The 27,594-nt window shown below is 38.4% G+C and overlaps 1 protein-coding gene across 19 annotated transcripts in view; it reads right to left on the bottom strand.

The window, feature by feature from the left end:
• The window catches only part of ADGRL2 (adhesion G protein-coupled receptor L2), a 399,589-nt gene that overhangs the window by 319,922 nt on the left and 52,073 nt on the right, over positions 1-27,594 (bottom strand). For all 19 annotated transcript variants that reach the window (XM_074832365.1, XM_074832367.1, XM_074832366.1 and 16 more), the window contains exon 2: positions 3,511-3,686. The gene's annotated coding sequence lies outside the window, so the exon portion shown is untranslated. The remainder of the gene's footprint in view (positions 1-3,510; positions 3,687-27,594) is intronic.

The raw sequence follows: 27,594 nt of genomic DNA, 5'->3' as shown, positions 1-27,594 counted from the left end.
ATCTTGAGTCTTTGAAGGTAAATGAACCATTCGGTGTCATAAAACAAGGAAAACTAGAACAGCCTTCAGTAAAAACAAAAACTAGCGGAAAAAGGAGATCTTTTGCAGGCAACATTTCACATGGCTCAAAACGTCTTTGCCGCAGTTTTAAATTCTGCAGCCTTGCGATTGTTCTGACACCTCTTTATTGTTCCTTTTAAGTGCAAATGCCTAGGTAGCATCAGTATAAATGAAACAGTAGTGTTCACAGATTGCATTCAACGGCTGTTAGAGCTTCCTCTCCTTCATCTGCACAATTTGCATCTATTATAGGCTCAAGAATATAGCTTTTGCCGCTTCTCAGTGGCCTCAGAAGGGCACAAGATCCCACCCTAAAGAACTACAGTTAGGTTGATCTTTAAAGCCCTTCCTAGAGGCAGCCCTACTATGCTGCTTACTGAGGGATAGGAGGAGGGGAAAAAGTTGGTACGGTGAACACTGAAAGACAGCACTATGATGTGCAATGCAAGTTCTCTGAATGATCCCATTTTGTGATAGCCACCACAAAATTTAGGGTGTTTAATTTGAATTGCTAATAAAGATGCAGAGCCCTAGTCTGAGACTGCGGCACAGGCATTCATGGCCTCCTGAGCATGGCTCTGAGGGGTTTTGCACAGTGATTTGTGCAGTAGTCTGCCTCTGGGGTGCAAGAAAGAGGTGGGTGAACGCATTTTGTACCTGTGAAATTCACATTTCTTTCACAGTACCTCAGGGAAAAAGAGTGTATGGAGAACAGGCTGTATCATCTCTCTTAATTCCCTATTATCAGTTATGTGCTGAGAATATTTTAACAAAGGGTTCCTTCAAAAATTAACCATTATGGCCTGAGCTAAACCCCTGGCTAGTAGCAGGGAAGTGTTTTCACACATAGAAAGATAACATGCAGGAGATGCTCTGTGTTTGCTTTCTGATTGCTCAAACCAAGAGAGGAGACAACTGCTCTTAACAAATCAAATATATGAAATGCAGAAGCTGCCTATTATTTATTTCTGAGAAAGTAATATTTTGATGATTTGACTGCTCTCCTTTGATAGAAAGTTTTATAGATGAGATCCAGAACCTTTGTTCCTTCTGTGGAAATGTTTGCAATAATTGACAGGTGTGCCATTCTGGACTTCATTCCAATAACTAAAATATTAAAATTGTGAGTTGTTTATGGAAGAAACTTACAGTATTTATGTTCAATACTTAGAGTAGTCCTGATTTAGGAAGGGAGACCTTTAGGTATGGTGCCAATTATAACCAGGCTAGAGGTGACAGCATATAGAATGTGGTTTTATTATCCTGTACGATTATTAGCACATAAGTCCAACATTTCAATACAGAGTCACACTGCAGCGTGTGATGCCATTGATGTTGAGGTAGTACACACATTGTCCTTTCTGTCATGAGACTCCACTATTACAATATTCACATAAGGTGAAAGCAAAAAGACTACTGCTATTATTATTATTATTTTTCTTTGTTGTGTCTCTCAGGAATCAGAAGATAAGCCAAAGCCTGGAGACAGGAATGCATTGTAGTAGGCCACCCTGCTGATCAACTAAAACAATAAGTTATCATATGCTTTATCTCCATGACAATGCAATGGGATTATATTATTTTATCTTGTTTTACTAGCAAGGCATAATTGTATACAGCCTTCTCATGGAGCACACAAAGTACTGAGACTGGGAATTTGAAAAAAGGAGCTAGGTATATGGAAAGACTTTTTCTTCCACTCTGATCAATAGAATGAAAATCTGAAGAATCACTGACACAACATCTTTCATATTCTCATTCTTTTTCTAAATAGAGAATGTATTTCACTTACAGAAGTGAACTATTATAAATGCAGTTGGAGTCTGCATTATCTGTCCTTTGTATCCCAGTCATCTGCTTAAAATCTTTCTTTGTCATACTTTTTTTTTTTTTAAAGAAAAGATTTAGGTAAAATCTCTTCAATGACCATAAGAATTTATAAGCAAATACTCCATTTGCATATCTGGCTTTCATGTGATACAAAGTAAACCTCTCTTTAAACACATAATAGACACATCTTCCTGAAGACAGATACTTGTTTCAAATAATGTTTTGTTCCATAGTTAAAAGAGATGAGATTTCCTCACATAACCTACAACAAAATATTGGAAAGGACTAACTTCGCTGATTACTTGCCTTTCTATTTTAAAGTGACACTTGTCTATTACTGCCTTAAACACCTTGCAGAAAGACTTCAGAGTCTCACTACAGGTATGCCATCAAATGTGTTGCTATTATTCTCCTATAAATTTGAACCAGAGACATAGAAGTGCAAATCACAATGCCTCAACCTTCTAAAGTAGGCAGTGGCTATACAGAATATGGATTTTTTACCCACTCTAAACATTCTAGCAATTCATTTTCAGCTACACCTTTTACTTATCTAGCACAAAATTAATTTATGTAACATACTTTAATTCTCCAAATTAACTTAAAGACAAGTTTTCTTCTATCAGGAGAACACAGAAGTCTTGAAGTTACAGCATGATGTTATTAATATTCAAATGAAAGAGAGTACTACTGTAGTTATTAAACTTCAGAAAGTCTGCAAGGACTACATTTGCCACTAAACTCACTTGCTGTCCACTTGTCCCTGCCTAATGACTTAGAGATTGTCCATTATTACTAGAAAAGAGGAGCTGAATACAGATATCACAGAAGGTGTAAAACAAGCACAATATATGTTTATGTATATAGATGAATTTCATGTTCATATTCCTCTGCATTTCCCACTAAAACTGCATTTGAAGCAAGGTAATTAAATTAGACTACTGGTAGAACTCCAGGAGAGATTAGCTCAATCAGACGGAAAAATCCCAATAGCTTCATTGATATTCGGTTGCACCCTTCCAGACAGAGAGGTGAATACAGAACAAACAGATGCAAGCAGGAAGATAACCACTTGGCAAAACCTGGACACAAGAGCACAGTAGCCAGCTAAGTACAATCATCCAAGTAGGATGGGGACCACAGAAAATGGTTCATTAGGAACCCTTACAAGGCTTTTCAGCCTCACGTGGCACCCTTTTCAGCCCCTTGACACCAAACGCCAAATGCTACTGGCCTCTCTCTCAAAAGCAGCATTTTTTTAATTGTCACCGAGGCTGCACAAGCAGTGCCAGGAGTCACCCCTCTCACTTGCCTCATGCTTCCCACCACCTGGTGTTGGCAAAGATCCCTTTGGCTGGCAAGGCAGTGAGACTTTATTTTTCCTTGTGGCTCTTTTGTAAAGGGTACAATGTGGATCGTTGTCTCCTTACGTATAATTAAGTGCTTAAGTGGCAGCATGTCATGCTGCAATGTTGGGATCTTAGCCTGGGTCCTGAACTAGCTTGCAGGCTCAGAGGGCTGACAGACAGCATTGCATTGAATAACAGTGGGGAAAATTACCAAATAGAGTTAATTCACCTAGGGGATAAATGCACATGAGAAATTTAAAAAAGGGCCTACCTGCATCTCAACTTTGTCACAAATGCTTTAAGGAAAGGATAGACGGAAACAGTGATGAAGAAGCCGCCAAATTCAGTCTGCCACAGTAGGATCTCCAATTCCTTACAGGTCTTACCCAAGATTAGGTCTCATTGTGCCCAGCTTCAGATGAAGTGATGTCCTTGGAGTGCTGTCACCTGCAGGAAGCACAAAACCAAAACCAAACAAACACAAAACATTAGTGCATTTAAAATACAAACATTACAAGCCATAAAAAAGCAAAACATGATAAATTTACTCACATCCCTGGCCAGAAATGAATCTATATTTATCTAGCAAAGGGAAGGATGTAGGGTACTTTTCTTCCTTGGTTAGTGAACCTTGAGGACTGCCAGAATGGTGCTGCAGAGAGGGAGGGAGGGAGGAAGGAAAAGGTGGCTGAATGAATCCAGGAGCTCAGTTTGGAGGATGAGAACAGATGAAAAACTGCTGAATCCCATGTAGCAATGGAAGGGGGTTAATAAAATTAAAAAAAAAAACCCAAACCAATCAATTCTTAATCTTCAACAATTAGTTATTTGAGGAGAGCATTGTTGCCACCTGCCTGTATTGATCATGAAAATTAAGGTCATTCAGTGGAAGGCTGCCACCACCATTAAATCTGAATTTCTTTCTTGTCCAGAGGGAAAGTAGTTGCCTTTGGAGACTGAATAAAGACAGGTCTGAATTCTTCCTCAAGCATAGATCCAGTGAGAAAGACAAAGGGGTTATTTTGATTTGCACGCTATTGCTTCCTTTCATGCTTTTTTTCTTGAAGTGGCATGTGGTCCTTTAAAAGGAGCAGGCTCTCAGCTTGCCATGGGACCCCATTGTTTTCTATCTCTGGTTGAAATAAACCTCCTGAAATATGTTTGGTTTCTCTTAAATTTCAAAGTGGTGGCCAATAGTCAGCTGCAAATGGGCTCAAAATGATCTTAGCCAGTGCAGATTTAAAACTCCCTCATGACTTGCTGTGAAACAAAGCACAGTGAAACCTCTCTCATCATCTTCATCTGTGAAATTGTGGTCAAACCTTCCTTTCAGCTATCCTCAATTCAAATCTGGAGATGTTCTTTTGACATCAATGCAGAGAATGTTAGATTCCCAGCTAATGCAAGCAAGCAAATTTCCACTGAATTTAGTGAAATTACTTCAGGATTTGGCTTTGAGGCTAAGCTCACTGTTCCATGGGCTTAACTGAGTATCCCCTGCCCCCCCCACATAATCTTTCCATCCAACTCCCTCTCCTACTTTCTCCTCTACTTGCTCCTGGTATTTGATAAGAGCCCCAGACTTACTCTTTGCCAAATGAAGCAGACAAGTGTTTCATTACTCACTTTTATTATTTTTTTAAACGTTTATCTTATCTGTGGTTCTGTCTTAAATAATAAGAATTAATAAATAATAAGTGATTTGCATGTGTCTGGGAGCCAAGAAATGTCTTCCATTCTTTCATACATTTCTGATCTGATCAAAAATATTTTATTAGAAGAAATGATTACATAAGGTTTACGGGGGAGGGGAGCATGAAACTAGAGTTATTAATAACTGAATACTCCAGGAATTCTCCAGACTAAATTGGCTACAAGAATTTGATTCTAAGCTGAGACATTTAATATTATCAAAGGAGAGAAAAAGAGAATAACAGCTTTGCAACAAAAAACAAACATATGAATAAAAACTTACTTTGGAATTGATACCCAGAGTGAGTAACTAAGAGAATGAGAAACTAAATCAAGCTCACAGCTAAGACATAGGAGCTCTGTTCTTATATCGGTTTTGATTACTGTGCATCCTCAAGTAAGAAGCTTCTTTAATATCTGTACCTAATGGATCAAATTGAGATATTGATACTATCTTTAAAGAGCTCTGACATCCTTGGTGTTAAGTATTATTATTATGGCATGCTTGTGTCTGTGGCATGGTTTTTGAAAGCAAAAGCTGCTAGTTTCAAGCAGAGAAGTAGCATATGTTCAGTTTAAAATTTAAATGTGTTTATAACTGAACGCTAATGGCAATGTCATTTATTCACTTAACAATTCTGCAATAGGCTGTATGAAGCAATCCATTTTTAAATACATTTATTGGTATTTTATAGAGAAAGAGGAGTTAAAAAAGTAGTTGAGATTCATCAGGAGTTGCAGTGTACCATAAGGTGGCGAATGCTGCCCTCTGGCTCAGATTGGCAACGGTCACTTATTTAGAAGTGGTTTATTTTCAAAGAGTGGGGGAGACAAGAAAGGTTGGGGCTCAACAGCTTTCCTTAATACTTTGGTCTGTAATAGTTTAATTAAAAGACTAGATGCTTAAAGTGACACCATGTGAAAAAGAAATTTCCTCAAGGATTAAAGGTTGTAGTTATTTTAAAATTATGTTTTTCAAATATCTGCAACACAGAAGAGGAGCTGTTTTCTGTCATGTATCTTTATCTTAAATGGGCCCTATAAAAGAGTCATGTCAGCATTAAACTTACAGGCCCATGGAGGACAGTTTCTTTTACACGGATTTTTTTTTTTTAACATTTCAAGAATACATGTAACTTATTTCAATGTATTATTTTACAGTTTTAGGCAAGATTTAATAACAAAGGAAAGGCACGGTATTCTTTATCCATTCATGCAGTGGAGGAAAGCTTAGTCCATTTCACTGAAAGATAGTGTGATTGAGATGTGTATGTCTGCAGCTTAAACATAACAGCTTTAGAATTTGCTAAAGATTATGCTTACATTATTCTGCTGTAGAGACACCATTGCTTTTTTAAAACCGTGTGTGAAAAGGTCTTTAAGAAATAGAACACAGTGATTTTATTGTGCTCATTCTCCTAGAAATAGACCATCTTTCCCCTTAAAAGTTGCACCTTCCCTTGTACTGCCTGCACCCTTTGCATTAGTTGGAATTAAGGGGAAATCTCCCTCGCTTTTCAAAGTGAGGAAAAAATTTCTGTTACAGAAGGTAAATGTTAAGCACTGCTCCATTGCCACCCTCCCCATACCAAGTCTGCCCCACAGGAAGCCCAGAGCCTACCTGCCTTGCTGATCGCTTGCCTGGCACGTTGATCCCCAGCAAAGAAGCATTAGACCTGGTGTCCTTCTGAGTGCAATACTCAGTTTTATTTTCCTACTTCCTCCTGCCTAAAATTCAGTGCTGCTGGGTGTAGTGGTAGAGGAAGTACAAAACTGAAGAGACGGTACAGGCCACATGTTCAATCCACATATACAGCAAGTAGGATTTCCCCCCCTCAGTCTTTTATAACATCACCTTATATTCAGACCAATACGGTATGACCATTCTGATATGGTAGTATTTTATACCAATCTTGCACTCATGTGAATGACTATGTAGGGTTTAGCACAATAGGAAATTCAGCCCCGTGACTAAGTCCTAAAGCTCATCTTTTAAGAATAGAAGCTGGAAGAGAGACTGGATGCCTGTCTCTCAAGATGATAAAATGCAGTGTTCTAAATACAAGGCAGTATTTCTCCTGGGAATGTTTCATTTTGGGTAAGAGAGCAGTACTCTTTCCATAGCTGAAGAAAAAATTTTGTTTGTCTTAAGGGAGAAAGTTCAGAGCAGCTTTGGGAACAACCATCTCAGAATCAAATTGCAAATAGAAAGGAGAAATTGATAGGGCTTTTTGTTCACTGATTGTACACACCGACATAACAGTAATTAAAAAAACAACAACTTTAGTATATTAAAAGAAAAAGGAAACCCAAAGCAAATGTTCAAAGGAAAGATTTTTAGAAGCTATGAATGCAATATGTGAATTCAAAAGACCCAGTGGAATCAGGTAAGGAGAGCAAAATACCCTGGGAAACCACATAATGTGCTCTCAGCTGCACTTAACAGTGAAATTCACACTCACAGAATGAGTCCTAAGAATTCTTTCCTATAGAAATGAGAAAAATCAAGGCAACTTGTAAATCTTCTAGCTTAAGTTTTTATTTGAGAAAGGCAAATGTTACACTAATTTCATATCCCTGTAAATAAGGAGATACAGAAAATCTTTTAGCATGCAAGATACCTCCTTTCTTTTTTTATTCAGCAGGGGATATTTAGAATCAAGTGGAAATTACTGAAGTGAATCTGAGTTTTTCAGCAATAGAAGTGGCTGTTTGGGAAACCTAGTCTCCATGTCTTCAGCCACTAACATGGCTTCTGAGAAGGAAAGCACCTGCTTTGAGAGAAGCCACGTAATTAGAACTGATGGGAAGACAGAAAATCCTTTTTGCAACAACACTGTGGTTTTGAAACTTGTTGTTGCTCTGCTTTGAGCTCATAAAAAGCTTTTGAAAGATTTGCAAAAACAAAAAACAGTATTAAAGTGGTTGTTTTGAGACTCAGTGTAGTCTGCTGGGTATGCTCTATTCTGACCAGAGTTTTCACACTGAATTTGGCAAAATATAAAGCTGAACCTAGGCCATAAGTTTCCCAGACCAGGGCCATAGCCCATTGAACATAAAAGTCTCTATAGTTTGATAGAGATATTTTGGATTTTATGAGATGGCATGTTTTGGCCTACTTTGTATATGATAGAGAAGTCCCCAGTTCAAGTTTTTTCTCAGTGATGGAGCCAAAAATTCAAGTGGGTGGTGTTGGCATGGCAGGATCACTGGGATTTTTGAGGTGCTGTGATCTTGGAAAGATCACTATGTGCACATGTCATGATTGGGCCAAACTGGTTAAAGGTCCCTTGCAAGGGACTTGGAGAGGGGGCTATATACAGAAAGGTCTCTCCCCAATTTTCTTTATTTTACCAGTAGAAGATGTCTTTCTCAAACCCCTCAAAACATGCAGTTCCTTTCTCCACTTCTCTCCCAGTCATAGATGTTTTCCTCCTGAAAAGCACAGGCCTCGTCCCCTCCCCAGACCCACCTTCTTGTTTCTCCTCTGCCACAGCATCTATTCACTTATTCACATCTCCCTAATTTCTGAGAAAAGACATCAACAGGAAAGAGGGGAGAGAGAAATGCTAGGGACTTGACAGAGAGTTTAAGACAACACAAAGTCAACAGCGTTAAAGTTCCTAATCCCAATCTGGAGCTAAATGGTCAAAGTGCTGCTGGGCCTATTGTTCTTACATCTGAAGCCAGCCTTATGTAATTCTCTTCTCTGACTTCTGTATGAAAATATCCCTGTACTTCCTCCTGTAAGGACAGAGTTGCTGAGCATGACAGTGCAAGAGAAAGAAGATACAGAAAACCTTCTTCAAAGCATGTGTTTCTCATCCTATCCTTTCCAGCCTTGGTGTTTCTCTGGACATTTTTCTTTGTGGAGGTCCCACTTGGAGGAGTAAACAATGGGATTTTTGTATTCATACAGCAGTTTCCCAAAGCAGAAATATAAAGGCAATGAAGGAAATATTTTTACATTTCCCCCACCTCTATACTCCAGCTAGAGATTCTCTGATCCCCCAATATAATTTTTGAACAGTATATTGCTAGAAAATCCTTATTTGTAGTAGATTTACTTCATAAGACAAAGGAATAACTCTCAAGGAAGAGTGATGGAAAGTCCTGTTGTCATGAGAGTTGGTACCTTTTCTCACTCATTGTGTTACATATTTCACTGCCAGCTTGACAATTTCAGAGCCATGAGTGCACAAAAATCCTGTAGCTGCAATTTTTCAAAGGACCTGTGTGGTGAGGATCTCAGCTTCTTCCAACCAATTAACCAGTAAACATTCCAATATATTTTTCCATTTACTTGACTAAGAAGCTACGTTGCACAGCATACAATCTAAAACTCTAGCTTCCCTGATGAAATTCGGAGGACTTGTGCTGGTCACAGTTGACATAGAAGGTACAAAGTGAAAAAGATATGTGAAATAAAATACCTGCTTGCTTCTTGGTGATTTTGGAAACTGCAGTTATTTCTCATCACCTGTGAATACTTTCATGAAGGCACTAGCAGCTCCTTTGCTCAGTGACAATGCCTACATGACTTAGCTTACAACATCTCACATTTAATTTACATCAGAGCAGAACAAGCAACCACTAGAAAACTATCTAGCAAATGTAAGATACTTCAGCAAGAGAAAGAAGAACTTCAAACATATTTCAGTAGGCATGCTCATGAGCTGTATAAGGGTAATTATTTCACCTCCAACTTTAAAAATTAACTGCTCTTCCACTTGTTCTGATCTAAATAACCTATTTTTCTGAGTGATTTTGCAATAAGAATTTGAACACACTCCCAAATTTAAAAAATTTAAATAATAAAACATACTGAAGAACAAAGAATAATACCTCTGCTAATGAGTATCACTAAAAGGCACAATTGGTATGAATTTTCATATGCAAGTCTGCTTCCAACCTCATGAAATCCGAAAACCTAACATAAAAGCAGAACTCTGAAACAGCTGGGTAGCTTGAATCTGATATGAACTTTATCTTTCATAAAGATATGCTGCTCATCTTATAGCTAAAGACAGAACTTTAATTTTCAAACCATGGAGAAGAGAGGACACATAGGGAGAATTCCTCATTATTGTGTCAAGGGAAACTGAGAACATTTGCTTAGACTCCCCAATAGGGGTCGGAAGACATGTTGAAAGTACTGAAAGTTGGAAGTTAACAATAGATATTGTAGTCCTTTTATAAGTTTTTATTTTCAAAACATGCATACCCAAAGTAAAAGAGTTCAAGCCTTTAAGTGAGGTTCAAGGGTATACTTTGAAATGGGAGTAATATGTGAGTAGATGACATTTACACCATCTAAATTAGAAGCAAGAAATTAAAATGAGTTTATATCTGAAGTGAAGAAAAAATTAAGCTAATCATGTAAATCTGAAGTTATTTATGCATCAATGTCTGGGCAAAAGAATGCAGTAAAAGACAGCTTGTTAACAAAGACTGAGCAACTAGGCTTGAAAGGAAACACCAAGGTCTGTAGGAGAAAGAGCAAAGAACGGAGAGACATTCCCCTGTTGGCTGTGACATTTTATCTGCAGTGGCCCAGGAACACTTGGCTGAAAATCAAGAACAACCTCCTTTAAACAAGATGCTAAAGGCTGACTGACAGTTAACTGAGTTGAGAAAAAAATAAAAAAGAGGAGAATCATAGTAAGTATAACAACATACATTAAGTGTAGTTTTCACACTCATAATATCCATCTTAACCATTATCTTTGTATCAGTATCTAATTAATACTTCTGGACCAGGTCTTGTATGCTGGTAATAATACTTTTCATATCATTTTCATTTGAATTTTTCTTAATGTTTTCTTTGTCTGAGTTCTCTGCCTTAATCCAAATTAACTTTGCTTTTATGTAATGCCCCTGGCAGACTTTCTGAGACACACAGCACAGAGTCACATTACACTAATCCATGGCAAATGTGGAAAACTGCTGAAAGGACAGTGGCTCCTTTTGGGGCGTAGAGGGGGGAGAGAGGGAAGTACATGTTAGATTGGGTTAATTTTCTGTCCAGTCATCCCGCCAAGATCATATGATCTCTAAACCTGACATCAGGAATACAGGGATGGGACTTTTGGTGTCCGCCAGCAGTTACACTGAATTAGGTATAATGTGAAACTGCACCGTGAGATGGGAAAAGTCACTTCTGGGCATCTTAGAGAGCTGTGAAATGCCCTCCCAGCTTAAGAGAGAGGAATGAGGCTACAGGCCTGTCAGAAGAAAAGAATTTAAAGTGAGGTTGTGTCTGAGGGGAGGGTAGATTCAGTCAGTGTAGACGCAGAGTTTGATCCACAGCTCTCTGAAGTCAAATGTTTTAGTTTACGTCAATGGCCTTTGATTAGGCCCAGAGAGAGCTGTAAGATCCAAGGGCTGCCAGGCTTGGTTACAGTCATCAATATTATAAATCCCTGAGAGAGTTTCCTCACTAAACTCTAGGCCTTTTTGCTGCAGGACGCTAACTAAGGGCATGATCCTGAGCAAAGTTAGTCCCATTGGCTCCAAAGGCCGTAAATTCTTTTGGCCATCTTGCAGCACACACAGATACCCTGGTTTGCTGTAGCTGCTTAGTATAAGCACTAGAAAGGGTGAGAAAGACATTTTCTGACAAAATGAAGCTATTCTCATAGCCAAAACTGGGGTTTCCTCTGAAAGTGGGGTGAGTTAAGAAGGTCCCAGCCTGCTGTACACTGGTTGCAGGGTCTCACCCATAGCACAGCTGGGGACAGCAGGGGTTTGGCCAGGCTCCTTTCCCTGTACAAGGGGAAGCTGGACCCTGAGGCTGCTTGAAGGGAAGACTTCAGGTAGTCAGATGACTCATTTTGCACCACTGAGCCCAGCAAGTGGCCTGCTAACTTTAGAGTCTAAACCTGTTTGTTTCATTTTTGTAGCGTCTTGTGAGAAACTGTCTGATTTCTTCAGTTATTAAGTCTTTCTGAACAGGGACAAGCTCAGATGGAAATCTATTCTCTTAGAAAACAGAAGCTATAACCCTCCCTGCTGTAAGGGCTGATCATAATGTTGTTGTATACTTGGGAAATCCTTATCTATAGATTAACCTCAAAGCTCCCCCTCTTGCTCCCTCAAAACCCAACTTATATTACTTGGTTGTTTGGTTTTGTTTGGTGTTTTGTTTTGTTTTAAATAAATTTCATAAAAACATATTTGCAGGATGAACAGAAAATAAATCAACACTACCAGAAAACCAGCAACTTGATTGTTTCTCCCTGCTTCTGCAAAAAACCCATAAAAGCTCAATTGTCCTCTCAGGACTCCTTGGAAGTCTTAACAAAAGTCTCTAAAAAGAAACTAAATGAAAGACCAGGGAGTTAACAGCATGGCAGATCCATCACAGACAAATCAGACAAAACCCTCTTTCCTTCTGACTGTATCTGGGCTTAATTCTGATCTCCTTACTCACGCTGAGTAATAATTCACACCATAACTAGCCCCACTGGAGCTGCTAAAATCACTTGGAGTAAGCCTGTTTGACAAATATCAGTCTGATACACTAAGGCTAAACATCCTAAGAGCTAATTCAAATATTGTTTTTGTAATTATGTGGCTTCAAAAAAGTGTTCTGTTCTTTGTTGTTGTTGAGGCAGTTATCTTCCAAACAAAGACAGGAAGTTTGTGATTTTTTTGTTTGTTTTGTTTTTCATCTTAATATAGAATCCAGCTAGAAAATTAATGTTTTGTCTACCCTAGAAAATGCAATGAATATACAAAGATATATGAAGAACTGGCACCTTTTTGACAGAGATATTAAAACAGTAAAACCTGAGGCCAAGTCTACAGTACAAACTTCTGTCTGAAAAGTGCATTAGTCAGCAATATAATAGGACACAATCTCAGCCATTAACCCAGGCCGAGCACCTTATTTGGCCTACCCAGTGATTAGCCTGATGCAAAGCCCTCACTTATTTACTGCGTCTTCATGTTGCTTCATTCACCCATATGTACGTGACAGTAATGCTGTTAAAGAGGGAGACTTGCTGTGCTGTTGCAGAAGTGCATACTGCAGATTTTTTTTGACCTTTGTAAGCTGATCTCTTCTATGTGTCTTTCTCAGTGAGTCATAGGAGGGTTTATCCATGTTTCTAATCACATGAAAGGGAGCCATTGGAAAGTATCAAAAGACTATCAACAATCAAGAAAATTTCCAGTATTTCAGTCTAGAGAGGCTGGACACCACCACAAGTGGAAGCACTCCAAGAACTACTCAGGATCCTTAGGAAGGCTATTCTGCTCTTGCTTAAAATACTGAATTCCTGTGAGCAAGTTCAGCACGGAGACATGAGGCCTGAGGAAGTCCCTGAGGTGCCGGCAGTGACGCTGTTTGATGAATGCCATTGCACAACACGCACCAGTGGTCCTGCCAAAGTCCTCCTCCAGCAGGATCCCTGACAACAAGGCAGTCAACCAGTTGAACAAAAACTACAAGCTTTGCACCATGTGAGTGATTTGTCAACAACCACTAGCCTGCAGGCTGGATACGGTTACCTAGTTGTTAATGAATGCTGCTGATTAACCTTTTGAAAGTACCTTGTCCACCACACCTACTGGTGGGAACCTGCAGTGGTAATGTTCAGGAGAGGTTGCTGACATAGGGGTGACATTGGGAATAGTGAATAGGCACCCCAAGAAGTGTCAATGACACAGTTGCGTACAAACCAGGACAGTTCTTCCAAAGACCTTTGGGAAGAGGAGGGGGGAGGGTAACTTTTTTTAAGCTTTTAAAAAGTTATTAGTGTACAGACTTCACTGTAACTTATGTGTACCTCAGGCTACTGTACTTCATTGAAAAAAAATTAAAATTTTGTTCAGAAGGCTTCCTATTATGCCCCTGCAGTAAATTTGGCAGAGCCCCCTCAACTATTCTCATCCATATTTGAAGCCTAAACCTCCTCGGGGTAATGCACTGCTGAAACCTAGAAGATGGCATCTAAGATGATGTGCAAGGCTCCTAAGAATCATGAGTCTACTTTAAAACTCTGGCAGAAAAAACTTCTGTATTTATATTTCTTTTAATTTTTTGTCTTTCTTGGTGATACCTCCTAAGCATTTTTGAGCTTACTTTTCTTTAGAAAATATCAAATAAACAAAAAGTCAAGACTCGGTGAAAGGGTCATGAAATAATATGAATCTAGGGGCAAGAACATCAAGAAATATAAAATTCTGAAATACTACAAAGTTTGCACTAAGATATTGAGAGTTGATGACTGCAACAAAAGTGCAGGGAATAAGCAAATACAAAGGAACTTCCTGAAGATTAATCATGGATAAAAATGAAGGACAAAAAACCAAACAAAATCTGAAAGAAGAGTACAGAAAGGACAAAGATGGAAGAGAAAAAAATTACACAAAAAGCATATCATAAAGAGGGGAAAAAACAAAATTTAATAAAAAATTAACAGCCTCACTTTATTACCACAGAAAGACTGCTTATGCATGCCTTCACTGAGGGATTTGAAAAACACTTTTAAAAATTGGTGTATTCTCAATTTAACAAAACTTATTTTTTAAGCTAAAAGCATGGTAGAAAAAAAAAAAAATAGAGATTTCTTCCTAAATCCTCCTTTAGGTTGAGATTTCACACAACAGTTGAGCCAGTTTGACAGCTTGCCGCTCTTGATTGGGGAAGCAGCCTCACTCCTCTGCTTTGTTCACAGCCATGTGGTCTTCTCTTGTGCTGAAACCAGCACTTGTCTGACACCCCAGCAAAAAATATTCCACTCTCTAAATTAAAAAAGAATATTTTTTTCTTCCGCAGATATTTTTGTTTGTTTTAAAAAACCATGGAGGAGAAGTAGGTGAGACTGCTTAATAGTCCTGTGAAACCTCACCCTTAAAGCATTCCTGGAACTATGGAGCACAGACAATTGTCTTTTGTGACTGTTTTGCTCACTCTAGTATTACCCACTTCATTTCATTGAATACAAATATTAAATGCAGTGCCATTCTCTTAATAAATTAATTAAAATGACACAAAGGGATAGGTTCTAGCCCCCTATGCAAACTGCAAACAAAAGCAGGATATGAAAACTAAAGCAGAGTTTCCCTCTGACTTCCACACTGCCGACACTGTATTGAGCACAGATCAAGGCAGGCTAACAGGCATCAGCTAGATTGAAGACCAAGAACAGAAAAATTTACAAATCATTTGCCATATTCTGCCTTCATTTACACTCTTGCAGCCTGGTTGACATTCACTGCTTCAGCTTCCCCTCGAAGTAGAATTTGGGTTTGTGTATATAGATTAGTTAGACTTTCCTTGTATTCATGACATTACTACCATTATTTAAATAAAGGATCTGTTTTTGCTCTCTTCTGTTTCTGTGAGGGGCAGATTTCTTTTTGAATGTTCTTATAACGGGATGGAAAAATCTGTCCTTGTGCTATAATCCACAGACCACAAAAGGATGTCCATTATTTTGTATTACCCAAAGATTTTTCTTTTGGCAACATTATTGCCAGACACAAAAGAGAAAAAAAATGTATTGCTGAAAACAAAATTTAGTTTCCAGTATTCAGCCCTGAATCTTACTCATAAGAGTAGTCTCATTACTATCTGTGGTACAAACAGGACATGGCAGGATTCAGGCTATTAAAACCAGGGATTATTCAAAAGTTAGCATGTGTTTTTTATTTACGGGAACAGAACAAAAGGGACTCTAATTGAAACAGATCATTTAAATAAAACCAGCATACTACTTATGCAGATAGTGTACTTATGTAGATACACACGTGCGCACACATGCGCACCCAGCCAGAGCTTTCAGTGTTTTCTGGCTCCTGGTATTACATGTAGGAACCTAGTGGGCCCAAAAAACCTGGTGCACATGCCAGCATTTTCTGGGTATCCAGGCTCCCCAGTACAAATCTGGGAGTCACTGGGCACAAGAGGAGCCTCTGCTAAAATGAAGCAAGATCCTCAGCTGCCTCTCAGGAAATTTGCCTGTGTTTCATCAAATCCAGCATATTCCTGAGAACTATGTGAGGATATTTGATGAAGTGACATTTCCCTGATCATTTCCCGTATTGTTCCCTTTTAAGAGACAGCTGAAATTATTTAGATTGCTTGTTAAAAGAAAAAAAACACAGGAAATGAAACCGGGTGAAAATAATTTCTTAATTTGGAGGGTGCACTAAGGTGGAGCAATCCTTACCAAAGATAAATGAAAATGTAAACACACTGATTTCAATCAAGAGCACTTTTCATAAGAATATTTCACTCACTAGTTGCTGCTGATGGCTCCCTGTTCCTTTTAGAGGTGTGTTACCCATTCTGGAATATACACAAGAGTTCAAGTGTTGCATAATTACACAAAGCAGGGCCTATACAAGAATATCCTGTTTTGCTTCCTGTACACTCACTAGGGTGGCTCAGCTGAATCCTTGACAACATCTAGCTCCACGAAGAAAACATCAAGACTCCTTGCTGATAGCAGTTTTTTACCTAGAGCTTCTCAGCAGTCGGGCTGTTTAGCCCCAAAGTGTAAGCACACAATCACCCTATTGTTTACTTTCTAGTCAGAAGGAGCATTACTGCTTTTCTTCACTGTCCACAGCCTCTGTAATCCTAGCAGTCATGTTCACTCAGCAGTAAGTCTAAATATGTGCTTCCCAAAGGAGTTTCAAATCCATGACATAGATTAGCATCACTGTGGTTTGACGCTATCTGTGACAGATTCCACAGTAATTAACATTTTAAACCATGGTCAATACTGAAATAATTTGATGAAGACTCACTCTATCCCCCAAATCGTGAGAAATTAACAAATTTAAGGGGTATTATTATAATAAAGTGAATAGGCTGTGGAGGACAATGTATCTTTCAAAAACCCTGTCAGCATTGCTTCATCTCATTACATATCACTATATCTTAAAAAAAGGAGCGATTCAATTGTGTGATGGTGAATCATGAAACTTCACAAACATTCAAGGAACACACATGCCACTACAAATTAACCATTAGCACTGCATGGTATTCATCCTTTCTGTCACACACTGTGGGAAGCATGCCTTATTAGCATGGAAGCACGGAGCAATAGTATCTCAGTGTACTTAACATTCGCTTACCTTGGAAAAAAGAGCACACAATTGCAGTCTTAAACAAAAAGCCCAATCCCCAAAATGCTGCAGCTCTATTCCTTTCCACATTTAATCCTAGGATTTAAAAATTACAAAATTGAATCCTAAAGCCTTTTCTTTCCCCTCTTCCAGTTCACTGTTTTTTACAATGAAAAGTAGTTTTTGCATTTTTAATCAGTCTTAATCATAAACAAGGGAGGGATCACAATTGCAGCTATTTCAGGGTTCCCCCTCACACACTTCTTTTTTGGTTTTGAATTTCAATAGTACCCTCGACTGGGGGTCTTCCTGGATCCCAGATGTCAAATTATATGGTCTGTCCTATTCTTCTTATAGTGGCAATCCAGTTCCCTGTTAAGTTTCACAGGAATCTGAATAGCTATTCTGAAATCACCCATTTCTTCCTAAATTGTATTACAACTGAACTTAATTTTGTCATCTTGATTATTAAGAAATAGTTCTCCTTGACTTAACAGTTTCTTAGAAATATCTGCTCTCTTTCTTTCTCTTTTATCTCTTAGTAATATGAAGCACCCTGTGCAAATCCTTAAAAAAAAAAAGTAAAATCTACATTTAGCATCAGTATTCCTGTTTCAGGTCCTGTGCGGTCTATAAAACCTTGAGAAAGAGGCCCACTTCCCATACCTATCCTACTTACATGCTGTTTTATTTAAGAATCAAGAGTACATTTTACAACCACTTTGCCATGTTAAAAAAGGAGAAACATAAAAGTGACTTTCAGGGGGAGGGTAGACTTATGTTTTGTTTCACTAGCTTCTTTCAGAGCAAACTTGTAAAATAAAAAGATATAAATGCCAAACAATTTTGTAAAAGCTAATGTAGCAGTAAACCAGAACCTCCCAGACCTAGAAGCAGAACTGATATTTTAAACCTGTACAGCTTTAATGTACATCTTATACATATACATATTTGAAATTTCATTTTTTCCTAAGTGTAACCCAACACTGTGGAATCACACACATCTCAGAAATTACTCCTACACACTCCTAGTTCAAATAGTAACAGAGGCTTGCTGGCAGATAAGGTTAACATTGTGTAAGGTATTTGAACTAGCAGAGCAGTTCAGATATGTAACACAATGCATCACGAAGGCAAGTCATGGCCTTTGGCACCCCTGTTCATACTATTATTAATTATGCATTTCCTCATCTTATTAGTGTTTAAATGGATCTAAAAAACAAACAATGCTGCCCTAAAGGATATTACAGCCATACTAGAGCCTGACATCTTTCTGGGAATGATAACAGAGGAACCAGTCCTACAAGTGACCTTTGGCTTGTACATCCTTAAGACAATTTTGGTTTTGGATAAATTACATGGACAACTGTTATCTGGCTTTGGGAGGGATCATTTCTTCAGAGATATTGAGGACCCTGTTGAGCTACATAGCAGCAATCATAACCTCCCTTGCTCTTACAAAAGAAATTAATCTGTTGAGACTCGACCATATCAGCAAACCATTGAATTACTGAATAATCTCAGACTACCTGCAGACTCAAGCATATCTCTTTGTATTCATTACGCTATCATAATTTGCTTTTAAATCATAAAGATCTAAACCCCCTATACTTACAATAGCTGAATTACTATCATTTTAGATAAGTTAGGAGCTGAAGTTCAGATAAAGTTATCTAAATTTGCCTGTAAAGTTATAGACTTGTAAAGTTATCTGAACTTGTACAAAAGTCTCAGCTCCTAACTTTAGATATGTTCATAAGTGACATATCTGTAAGCAATTCTATTTCCCGAGCAGTATGCTTTATTAGCATTATCAAAAGGACAAACTAATCTCCCATTGTTCATGCTGTACCAGTATACAGCAACATCTGCTGGATAACCTAGAGCTGTAATAACAGAGACCCTGACATACTGAAGTGACAGAACAATATGAGACATGGCTAGGGGAAGGCAAGGGTTAGATAAGAGGATAAGAGAAGGCTTTCACATCAAGGACTTTGCTTTGCAATGACACCTACCCTTCACTACTGCCTGTGCCATTGATTTCATGACTTGTCCGGTTTGCCAGTTCATCTAGAAGGCTCCCCAGCTTATGGGAGGTTGTATCAGAAACAATAAAGTCAGATGGGAGTTTTGTATGCCTTGGGGGAGGAAGTAGATCCATGTGCTAGGGAAAATGATAGAAAAACGAGCATGATTTTACTCTATTCCAGTCATTTAATGTTTTAGCTGGCATTAAGTGCACCTTATATGTTAGTACCTCAATTTTGATGGCCAAAAGTTCCCACCTCTTTAAGAGAAAGAACATTTAAAACCCCCACATTCACATTAGTAAGTCAATAACAAGAATATTTGCTTTGATGGTCTTGTTGACACACAACAGTTGAGGCAGTTTTATTATTTTTTTTTTATTATGGCAGGAGTATCTTTAGGGCAAAATCTCTGGGAGAAATACTATTAAATACTTAGCCTGGACAGAACCTTCTTGCAGAGGAATTTTCAATTGCTTTTCAGCTGCACTGTGGTTTATTGTTTGCTTTAAATCAGGCCAGAGTCTAAGCTACATACCATGGTGTCTGTTAAAAAATCATTATGGTGCAATTAAAAACTATGCTAAAGGTGGAATTCTCCCCTCCCCTCTCTCTGCATAACTGTTCTATGCTTCCTCTGTGCCTTTCATGATTATCTGCACCAGCTCTGGTCAGGAGATACAGCTGTCATGAAACACTCAACAGATGGCAGTGGCTGGGTGATCCTTCATCCATTTTTGGATGCTCTACTGACATTTGAGCTCATGCCTTCTATAAATGCTGTCATGCCCCTGACTCCTTTTAGCCAACACAAGCCTACAACGTGCAGTGACAATATTCATCTTTCCAAAGGAATAGAGATAAATTGAACTGCCCTTATGAAAAGCAATATAAAATACTTAAATTTAGTGTCCTTTAAAACTTTTAACCATTATAGATAGATACAGCTAGAAAATAGATAGACTGATAAATTGGTAGATGGATCTCCTTTCTTACTGCTGTTTCATCCTTAAGCTATTTTATTCTTATAAGGCTCTTCAGAGATTGATTTAGCTTACAAAGAACAGCAATTTCTCTCCAGTTTTAGGAAACTGCTAGAAACTAGAGTGCTTTGAAAAGAAATTGATTAGCACAACTTCTTTAAAAAGAAAGGAAAACAGCTAAAAGATACACAGTATCTTTGAGCTTTTCAGGTAGTAAAGGCCGCTTAGTGTTTTATCTTAAATTAAGTTTTTAAAGCTTACTCTTATTGCGTTTTTGATACAGTTAGAGTCAAACTGGAAGAACCAGCAGCTTGTGGAATGGAAGACATGACTGCCTTTGTGTTTGGGTTTTTGTTTGTTTTAAAACAGTTTTATAATAGTACCATCTAACATAATTGGTATGGAGAGACTGTGACAATCCCTGTATGTGTCCCACATAGGGGACTACATTTTGTACTTCCCAAGGTTCAATCTCAGCCACTGTGGTGTCTGATATAAAACCAAATGAGAGATAAGAGATAGGGAGAGAAGAGGAGGATAAATTCATGTTCTTAATCATAGGGATTAAGAAAGACTTCTTGGGAATGGTGGGTACTGGTATTTTGTCCCAGCCTAGGAGTGGTGGCTACATTTTTCTCATAGTGTTTCCAGCACAACTCATTCTAAATACAGGATGTTTAGATGCTGTCACTGCAAACAGAGGCGATATGTTTAACTGCACAAACACTTGATGATGCCCTTCACTATGAGGCCTGTTTTCTATTGTTGTTAAGAATGATGTGATTTACAAGTTAATTTAAACCTTAATAGTGATGAAGGAAAATGTAAGGGCTACATCGCTTTGTCAACAGTTCTTGCGGAACAGCCAGGAGATATTTAACCAAGTACTTACATAAGCAAGACACACCTTCTAGTGTGATGAAAGGGAAACCAAAGTTAGAAAGTATGATCTAATTCTTCAAGCCTAAACTTAGATTTAGCACTGGAAGTAATAGCAGAATGATGCCATGACAGTGTGAGGGTACAGTCAAAAGCAGGTCTTTTTACAGCTCAGCAGTAGATTATGTCTTGTGTGAAGTTATGGAAGTTATTAAGATCTCTTAAATAATCTTAATAGAAATTAACTTCCACAAACACAATTTATTTACTAACACTAGCCACGTTTGGCTACTAGAGAATACAGCTGACTGATGTAACTGCTTACAGATTTCAAATTAGTCAAAGGACCTGCAGATTGCTGTCTTTTCACTCTGTCGGGTTTAAGGACAATGACTGGATATAGGCCAATTTCAATGGCTTTTCATACTGTATTCCTTTCTGTTATCCTTCAGTAAGGGAAAGGAGCACTCAGTCTATACCTGAGCTTATAATTAATCAATAGGATCACAGCCACTTATTTTCAACATAAAAAACCTTCATGGTTTGCCTGTACAAAAGCTTCATTTACTGAACATTTAATTCCCAAATTGCACCTCTAGAGACAACAAGCTACCAAGAGAATCTAATGCCGACATCTTAACTTAGCAGTGCTTATTGTTTCATTTATTCTTGGACTGCACAGTCAGACAACATCCTTGCTAGATCAGGACAGTCAGATGTGGCCAACTAATCTGCACTAATCAGTTAATAAGCCTTTGGACCTCAGAGAGCAACAGGAACATACATGGTTCAGGCTGGGTACAATCACATATATAACTGTATGTCTGAGCATTAGAAATCAAAGAGATTCTAATGCTGTATACCAGAGGGTTAATCCTCTTTCTTGCTGCTTAGAAGTCCTCTGGATTCCATTTTCACTATACATCCATGTCAAGAGTGCAGACAGTGATTTCCATGACTTTCTACCTTTAAGACAGCACTCTGATGCCTCAGAAAGTATCAAAGAATATGTAATATATGCATTTGTCACGTTCACATCCCCTTAAATCCTCTCACTCATTTAAATATTATTTACCTCATGTTCCAGAAAAGTATGTTCTCTAGCCATGGCCATATAATTCGTTATTTTTGCTGGTTTGTGACATTGCATTCATTATCTAATGTATGAAGAGAGTGAAGTAAAAAAGTATAGTTCTTCACAGCACTGGCTTTTGCATTTAGAGGCTTGTGCTAGTTTTGGCTGGGATAAGCTAATTTTCTTCATAGTAGCTAATATGGGGACATGGTTTGGATTTGTGCTGAAAAGCGTTGATAACACAGGGATGTTTTCATTATTGCTGAGCTGTGCTGACACAGAGTCAAGGCCTTTTCTGCTTCTCACACCATCCCACCAGCAAGTGGACTGGGGGTGCACAAGAAGTTGGGAGGGGACACAGCTGGGCCAGCTGACCCCAACTGACCAAAAGGATATCCCACAGCATATGGCATCATGCTCAGCATATAAAAATGGCAGAAAAAGGAGGGGGAAGACATTCAGAGTGATGGTGTTTGTCTTCACAAGTAACCGTTATGCGTGATGGAGCCCTGCTTTCCTGGAGATGGCTGAACACCTGTCTGCTGATGGGAAGTGGGGAATGAATTCCTTGTTTTGGTTTGCTTGTGTGCACGGCTTTTGCTTTACCTATTAAACTGTCTTTATCTCAACCCAAGAGTTTTCTCACTTCTACTCTTCCAATCCTCTCCCACGCCCCATTGGGGAGGAGTGAGCGAGTGGCTGGGTGGTGTTTAGTCGCCAGCTGGGGTTAAACTACGACAAGCCTCTTTTGTACTAGCTTCAGAACCCTGTGTCTTACATCAAGAAAGAGAAGAAGGATATGGAAGAAACTATAGAAGGATTTTGAACTCCTTTTCTATAACTTGTAAACTTAAGCTATGGAGAAATTTGCAATGCATCTGTGTGTCTGTAAGTTTGGATAATGTTACTGTTCCATGCAGCATTTCCCATCCCATAAGTTTATCCCACACAGTTCCATGGAGCTATATTAATGAGTGGAATATTACTAAGTCGTTATAGTTGCATTCTGAGTTAAAAACCCAAGAAGCACCTGTTATGCACTTCATACAAATAACAGCATAACACTGGAAGTTTTCATACAAATTCTGTCGCCTCATAAGACAATAAATAAATCATTTTCCTTGTAGAAAATGGTAAGAGTAATTTCTTTCTTTCATATGTACATGACTTTGTCTTATTTCAGCATCATTAACTTAGGGAGCTGGCATTTCATGTTTTTCTTGGCTTTTGGTATAGATGAGGTTATAGAAGTTTGAGCTGAGAGCTGTATGGTAATGGTTACATCTTCTGTTATATCATTCTTGAGCATACAACAATGCAGAAACGATAAAGGACTGAGAGAATAAACACTGGGAAAAGCAGTAAAAAACACCCTACAAACACACAAAACAGCAAAGCTGAGCAAAAAATTCATGCTGCAAAGATCCACAAGCCACAGCTGATCTGTTTGAGTACTGTGAGACTACACACAATAGGGAGCTTTTCAGTACTAATCTGTTCTGACATTTTATAGAAACTAATTCTTGCAGACAAATAAAGGTCTAGTTTGGAACAATTTTATTCAGGCCATCAGCATCCTTCCTGATTTGATCTGATTTTCAAATAGCATATGTTTTGCTGTTTGTGGTCTTCACATCCTGCATAAAAGCAAGATAAAACAGGCAAATGCAGCATTCACAAGAAAGCTAAGATATCAGGCAGGTACAATTTAAACAGATTTTAAGGTAGGACAATCACGTAACAGGGAGAAAGTTGAACAAGAACAGAATTACCAGTTTCTATATATTTGATATATATGTATGTCTATTCACACATATGCACACACATTGGGAATTTTAACAAAACATTGTTTTATCAGTTCTTCAGCTGGGTAGATGCCGATCATCAGTCACTGGCTGAAACCCCCCAAAAAGTGCTATTTGAGGGTTTTTTTGTGTGGCTTTAGTATTGCCCCTTCTGTCAGCATTTCACTGCATTATTTTAAAGAGCAGGTCTTTGCATGTGAGGAGACAGATGCTGATGATTTAGGCAGGCCAACACACCACAGTACTATTACTCAGCTGATATTTAATGATTTACCATTTAATGCAGTTCATCTTTCATAACACTGGGTTCAAACATGAGCAGCTGCTATTAAGGGGATGCAATGGTATTGAACTTCCAACCAAAGGCATAGGAGAGCTTCTTTTATAGCTCTAGCTACTGGACCCATCTGGCTCTTCACTTAAGTACTGCAAATGAAGGAGAGAAACACTTTGCTTCCCACCAGTGAGGTCCTGCACGGAATGCATAATTATTCAGAATAAAGGCTTTCCAGTCAAAACTAGCTGCATTAACAACACGTTCCCAAACTTTGGTCGATGAAAACAATTTAATCCATTTTATTATCTAAAGAACACTCTCATGACATCAGAAGCATATAAAAAGAGGAACCATACTTGAAATAATTTTTAATACTAACATCTCCAAGTCAGATCATGAGGAAACTAGGTCAGTGTTTCTAAAACAGTTTCTTCTGGAAATGAAAGATTAATATTTGATTTACCTCCATTTTGAAACAAGAAGGGGGAGAGAGGAAAGGGAGAGTTTATAGGCTTGTAGAATGCAGCAGAAGCTGATGTATGGTCTCTTTCTAGTAGGAGGCTTGTATTATTGAGGCAGGAGGCTTGCTGTTCCCCAGTACCCTGGCTCCAAGTGCTTTAACTAAAGTTAGCTTAAATGAAGCAACTTAAATAAAATGCAAGCCTTTAGAGGTGTTTCAATTTTTCTTTCCATCACTTTGAAGCAGAAAGCCTGCAAGTGCTAGAAATATTATCAAACAAGTTGCTTTAAAAAGACCCTTTAAATAAAAAAAACCTTTCCTAATGCAATAATCTTCTATTTTCATTTTTGTTCTTGTGAACATCTGATAGAAAGTAGATTATGGCAGAACTACATTTACCTCCAATTCCTACTAACATCTGTAAATTAGGATTTGCAAGAAAAGAAGTAGATTATGGACTTTCATTACAATTACAGGGCTACAGAACAACAACTGTTGCCTAGTTATGATTATAGCTAATCCCACAGTGGACCAAAGAAATTTTCATATCTTAACTATAAAAGTAGGTGTCTTTTGTTATCAGTAGCTTTTAAAGCAGAGGTATCCTAGCACAATGCAATTTAAAAATACAAGCATCTATGTCAGGACTTACATGCAACTTCACTTCTTTCCAGTTTCTCTCCACATCTAAAAATATGAACACACTTTACAATTATTACAGGATTCAGTCTCAATATGGACTATAATTTTGGTGATGCTATTTTTACTATTGAAGCATACAACAGCAGGCATTGCTAAAATTTATGTCTAAATGCCAAAATCAGTTTGGGATGGGTTCTCCACTGCTTGTTCTACCCAATATTATTATTGTTCTAGTACACTGGGAGAAGTGGAGCCAATTCACCTCCTTTTTCCATTATTTGCCAGTTTTCAGTCCTGACTTTTCCCCCAAGAATACTAAATCTAAATTGCAGCATTTGACTCAAAGATGTAAAAATTGTAAGAGACTTGGAAAGAGTTTGGCTAAAACCAAAACTTATGCTGAATTTGCAGAATATCTTTTTGTAGTCTAGAGAGAATCTCAGAGACACTGCTTTACTTCCAAGTGTTGATTCCCTTATAAGCTAAACAGGATAACCATATACAACTCCTTGCCAAGTTTTATCAATTTTATATTTCCAGAATCAGGTTATGTTAAACTTGGCCACTTTCCTTGTATTTTGTAAGCCTCTCCTTGTCCTGTTTTTCCCTTAAACTTCATCCTTCAAACACACATACAAATGAACAACTGGGAGTCAGAAGTTTATGCTATGTTTGTAGGAATCCTTGGGATGCTTGTCTGATTATTTTCTTTCAAAGAGAGAATACCTAATAAATATTTCACTTAATGCCACTTAGGAAGTGGCATTAAGCAGGAAAAGACCAGGAACTGGGTTTATAAAGAGGTTCTATCCAGCGTTCTCCATGTTTTTTTTCCTGTGGTAGCTTCCAAAACTCAGTAGTCTAATTAAGAAATGATGCTTCTTTGAATGCTTTTTTTGGTGTGAATAGCAGCTTCAACTGGATAGTTGTGGTGCAATAGGCACTTATACTTGCCAGTGTTTGTAAACAAAGACTGCAGAAGAAAGCAGACCCTCTTATCCTTCCTGCTGTTTCTTGGCATCCTTGGAGTCTTACACAGCCAATTCTTCCATGCAAGATGGGCTAAAGAACAGTTTAAGTTCTGTTTTAGTTATCGTTGCCCAAAACTTCAAACCTGCTCAGGTGATCCCTAGCTCTTGGAGCACCTCAAGTCTGGAGGCATTTGCAGGTTAGGCAGCAGAAGTCCACAGATGCCAGAAGTTGTTTTTTTAATTACACATGGCAGCCAGCGCTGAGAGTTCACACAGGGAATTGGGATCTTTCAGATTTCTAGTCAAGGCAATCCATGAAGTTCCTTCCAAAGGAACTGAAGCACCTTGATACCCTAAGGATTTCTAAATTTTCTTTATGGAGGAGGACTCCAAGTTCTGAATCCCCAAATCCTTCTGATGCAAAAAAATGCCTTCTCAGTATGCACCCAACACTTTTGTCCAGGGTTCTGTGAACTTTGGTTGCTTTGGTGATTGCTTAGTTTGCAGGAATTTTGGTATCTTCCAGGTTTTGCTAGCCCTGATTAAGTATATTTAAGTTGTATTTTCAAAGGATTTTCAAAGTAGGTACTTCCCAGCTTCACAGCTAGACAGGCCTAGTAGATTTATCTGCGAGAAGTTAGTTGAAAGGGAAATAACAACACTTGCCCTGATTGTAACAGTCACCAAGAACATGTCAGGGCTGAAGTCCAGTTATGACCTCCTCAGCAGAAAGATACAAGCTTGTACCTCTGACAGCAAGCCAAAGAAGAGAATTTAATATCTCATATACAGGGAGTGAAAAAGCTGAAACTACTGGATAAGAGCAGGGAAAAAATGCCACAGGGATAGAAACAGCTTTGCTTTTAAGGGCCTAGCCATTTACTTCAAGCTGATGTATCAAGGTTGCAAATGCTATCTGGAAAACAGTACCTAGGACCTGGATTCCCAGGACATAAGTACACCCCTATCATATGATGAGTATGTGTCAGCTGTGAACGAGCATCTGAGCACTAAGTCATGTGATTTGACACACATACCAACTGCTATCCTGTGACCAGGATTACATATGCCATTTATCAGGATCTTCTCCTCTGCACATTTTACTCACATAAGTGTTCATTCATTTTTGTGATATTGTCAGATTCTACAGAAGGTGAGGGAGAGAGAACATGCCACAGGCACACAGGCTATCAGCCTAGCAGAATAACTAATCCCGTCCACATCTTTTCCCCTTTCTTTCCTGTGAACCTTCAGAGAAAGAAGCAGACCAGGATGATCTGGCAGGCAAGGCAGTCTACAGTGCATAAAACCAGACCTATCTGTGACAGAGAAACTTATCTCTTAACATGCTCAAATTCTTCTTCAGATGCTTTCTCATTTGCTAATGTATTTGCTGTGTTGATTAGTTTTGTAGCTATAACAGACGCTGTCAGACTCTGCAACCCTGCTACACTGAC

The sequence above is a fragment of the Strix aluco genome, chromosome 8 (assembly GCF_031877795.1).
Source record: "Strix aluco isolate bStrAlu1 chromosome 8, bStrAlu1.hap1, whole genome shotgun sequence".
NCBI classification, from domain to species: domain Eukaryota; kingdom Metazoa; phylum Chordata; class Aves; order Strigiformes; family Strigidae; genus Strix; species Strix aluco.
The sequence above is the reverse complement of the archived record's forward strand: the minus strand, read 5'-3'. Positions and strand labels throughout refer to the sequence as shown.